This window comes from Petaurus breviceps, unplaced genomic scaffold (genome assembly GCF_028583685.1).
Source record: "Petaurus breviceps papuanus isolate PSGF00001 unplaced genomic scaffold, PetGlider_PUasm1.0 90731, whole genome shotgun sequence".
Classification (NCBI taxonomy): Eukaryota; Metazoa; Chordata; class Mammalia; order Diprotodontia; family Petauridae; genus Petaurus; species Petaurus breviceps.
Genome location: NW_027187325.1, coordinates 7,368,018 through 7,372,295, shown reverse-complemented (window position 1 = coordinate 7,372,295; position 4,278 = coordinate 7,368,018). Strand labels below are relative to the sequence as shown.

General features: G+C 42.7%; 1 long non-coding RNA gene across 1 annotated transcript in view; it reads right to left on the bottom strand.

The window, feature by feature from the left end:
- LOC138145218 (uncharacterized) overlaps positions 1 to 4,278 on the bottom strand; it is a 1,102,603-nt gene that overhangs the window by 74 nt on the left and 1,098,251 nt on the right. The window lies entirely within an intron of this gene.

The following is a 4,278-nucleotide window of genomic DNA, read 5'->3' as shown; positions in this document are numbered from 1 at the left end:
CTGGGTTTCCACATCTGGGTTTTTCAAAGCCGGGGGACTCTCAACAACGGCTTCCCAGAATTCAGATCAAATCACAGAACACTTCTCAAAGTTAGTCCCCTATAATAACTTTCGATAGAGTTTTTCCCATTGTTTGCTCATTTCCCCAGCCTATTACTTGACTTTTTAACTCTTTGTTAAGGTAGGGCTCTGCTTCCGGATGGAGGGCAGCCTGTTCCAAACTTCAGGTGTTTGTGCGGCTGTTTTCTGAGATATTTCTAGGCATCTGTGAGTTTTCAGTTCTTCCAAGGTGGTATGATCTAAGGAGAGGTGTTTACTCCTCTCCTGGCCTGTGCTCTGGTCTGTGAGTGGCCACAAGCACACTTTTCTGCCCTGGAACTGAGATGAGTCCCCTCTCCACTGTGGCCACAAGCTCTGCTATGCTAATGCTCCTCCTCACTCTGGACCTGTCACCCAGGGCTGTGACCTGGATCTGAGTATGGGTAAAGCAACAGAGTCCTACCCCAGTCCTACCAAGAAGACCTCTGGAATCTCCTTCTGACCAGCTGTTCGACCCCTTTACAGTCTGTGGGCTGAGAGCTCTGGAAGCAGCCACTGAAGCTGTTGATTCAGTCACTTCCAAGGCCTGTTCCTGTTTTGCTGGGTGGCCTGTGCTGGACTATGCTCTGCTCTTACCCAGGTGCAGCAGACCTTTCCTGCTGACCTTCCAAGTTGTCTTGGACTGGAAATTTGTTTCACGCTGTCTTTTCGTGGATTCTGCTGCTCTAGAATTTTTTAAGAATAATTTTTAAAGGTATTTGGAGGGGTTTAGGGGAGATCTCAGGCTAGTCCCTGCCTTTACTCTGCCATCTAGAGTTTGTGGTTTTGCATACATTGATTGAAAGAATGAAGAGACTACCCAGGAACCCACTGGGAAGCACAGGGGTTGGCAGTTTGGGACATTCAAAATTGCATTTCTCCATCTAGATAGTTAAACTTTGAACACAGCAGAGAGAAAGAGGGATGTGTAGTGGGAAGAAAGTCACTGAGGTTCCAAGGCTTTTTCCTTGTTTCTATTGATTACACTGTTCTTTTTTCTTGCTTAGTCATTTTCTCTTCTGGATGGTTGGACAGATTTCTTCTGTGAAATGATCTGATGCTTCTTTAAAAAGTTCAACAAGGGGCAGTAGGTGATGTAATGGATAGAGCTCTGGCCCTGGAATCAGGAAGACCTGAGTTCAAATCTAGCCTCAGACACTTATTAGCTGTATGACCCTGGGCAAGTCACTTAACTCTGCCTTCAAAAAAAATTCAACAAAGGCAGATTGCACAATTTACCCACTCCCCTTCCACTCTCTTACAGTCTCCACAACAGTTTTTTAGCCCTAGAGAAACTTCCCCCATGGGGCTTTTGTTTGTCTGATTTGGGATTGCTTTTCCTTTATCACTATTTCTGGCAAGTCCTGGGAATGCTTTACTTCCTTCCCTATTCTCTGTCCATCTCTTCACCAACCATCTTGTGTGTGTGTATGTGTGTGGGGGGATACCCTTTCCTCCCTTTTCCTTCCACGATCTCTTTTGGAACCATGAACCATAAGCAAATCAACTCTGCCATTGTTCCTAGATTAGGTGGGACAGTCTGGTCCTCTCTGGCTCCTTTTACTATCTCTGTAATTTTCAGGACCAAAAGAACCCCTCCTTGTCATAAATGCCCTTTGTGTGTTGTCTTCCATATTAGAATTTAAGCTTTTTGAAGGTAGGAACTATTTTTGCTTTTATATTTGTATCCTCAGGTCTTAGCACACTGATTGATACACAATAAGTATTTGATAAATGCTTTTTTATTCATTCATTCATTCATTCATTCACAACTGATCCCTGGAGTAGTTTACCAATATGAGTTATTTGCCTAGACTTCTGTCTATTTCACAAAAATTCTAGAATCATGAGACCAATCACCCATTTTCCATTTGAGTTCAATTCTTTGTGACCCCCTTTGGAGTTTTCTTGGCAAAGATACTGTAGTGATTTGCCATTTCCTTCTCTAGATGAGGAACTGAGGCAGAGTTAAATGACTTGGCCAGGGCCACACATCTATTAAGATTTTGATGTCAGATTTGAACTCAGGAAGAAGAGTCTTTTTTGTGTTCAGGTCAGGCACTCTATCTGCTGTGTCACATAGCTGCCCTAATCACCTTGTGTCCTATTCCTCTCTGAGTATAGAATTTGACCTCCCCTAGCCTGGTATTAATTACATTCTGAACTTCAGTAATACCCAGTGATGGCTCTGGGGTCCTCTGGTGGCATGGTTGGGTTATTCTGCACCAGCTGATCTTAGAGATTGTCTAATGTAAGCATCTTATTCTACAAAAGAGGAAATTGGTTCCCAGACAAAGGGGACTTTCTCAAGGTCACACAGATAGTAAGTAGCTGAGTACAAATTTTAATTCAAATCCAGGCTATTTCCACCATACAGTACTGACTCTCATATGTAATTCAGCCTGAGGCTGTCAGACTTGGCAGGATAGAGACAGGAGTGCTTCTGGAGGCCACCCGTTATAATTTCTAGCATTGTTATTTTTGCTTTATTTAGCCCCATACATTCCAAATAGAATCCTACAAATTGCACCGTGGGGACCTGAGACATTTTTTTTCTCTTTCTCATTCCAGTTAGACTTTTATGATGATGAAAATGCTTTGGGTTTAAGAACCCTTTCTTCTTCAACATTCCTGGATTTTCCAAGGAGTGATGGCTCAGAAACAACACAATTACTTTTCCTCCTAACTTTCCTACTGTCTCCCTTCTACCATTTAGTCAGCTTCTTTAAGAGTGCCAGACATGACAAGCATGACGAAACCAGCTGTCTGATGACTGCATAGGAACTGGAAATAAGCTCTCCTTTTGGCTGTATTCAATTTATTGACCTATGGCACAGCACCTGTGTGTGGCACGGGTTTCTTATATACAGGGTATTACCAAGAGTAGACCTACATTACTTAAGGTTAAAGACCTTTGCTTGGGACTCTGATTAATCTCTATGGGAGGTGTAGACATACTCATTAATATGAAATTAAGATGATTGATGAGACCTTGCTGGAGCATGGGACATACACTTGGCCTGTGTACTTGTTGACCCACTCATTGAGGATGAATGATTAAGTCTTAGCTTTCAGGGATGAGTTAACAAGGTCATGCCAATGATCTCAATAGTACCCTTTGATTGAGTCTATAAAAGGGATCTTAGCTGAGAAGAGAGCTGAGAGTTGGCAGAAACTGAGCTGAGAAAAGACTGGGGATAGGGTGTGGAGCTATCTATAAAACCTCTGCCACAAAGAATGGTAGTTACAGAGGGATGGAAAATAGACCCAAGAAAGAAAGGAGCCACACAAACCAAGTCATTATAGCAGCTGCCGGAAAGGGAACCATGTAGAACCAGAGGGTGGAATTTTATCAGAGCTGCCCAAGAGTCTTGGCCCCAGCCTTTTGGACTGGGAGGGCTGAGAATTCCTGGAGCTACCTTCCTGGAAAGAAGAACAAAGATGTGCTCCTGGAGCTGGAGGAGATGTAAAGAATTATTCATGCTGTGTGGGAGCAGACCTGGACTTCTTCTACTACTAGGAATGATCAGAACTGTGCCAGATCCAATGCCTAGTAGCAGCTAGGTGGTGCAATGGAGAAAACTCTGGGCCCGAAGTCAGGAATATGTGAGTTCAAATCCAGCCCAAGACACTTATTAGCTGTGTGACCCAAAGCAATGAGAGATAATATTTGTAAATCACTAAACTCAGGGTCTGTCACATAGTGGGCCCTTAATACAAATGCTTGTTCCTTTATTCCCTGTTTTCTCCCCCTCCCTGCAGATCCGTCATGGGAAGAGGATTGCTTATTTAGTAGCACTAAGTTCAGAATTATTTTTCAGGGTAGCCCCCAATACTTATAATAGTACTGTAAGTCTGGAGGAATGCATACATCCTTAGGGGAGAGGTAGGGGCTCACTAGAGAGTGCGGGAAACATAAGTATTGAATTGTTTTATAAGGGAAGCCCTCTATATTTAAGACAATACCATCATGGCTCTATGCTTAGTTGTTTCTTTAACCTGTTGCCTCATCTGCAAAATAAGAGGGTTGACCTGGATGCTGGATGTTCTCTAATGTCCCTTTCAGAATAAAGCTATGATCTGTTTACTCTTCTTTCTTTCTTTCTTCCTTCCTTTCTTTCTTTCTTTCTTTCTTTCTTTCTTTCTTTCTTTCTTTCTTTCTTTCTTTCTTTCTTTCTTTCTTTCTTTCTTTCTTTCTTT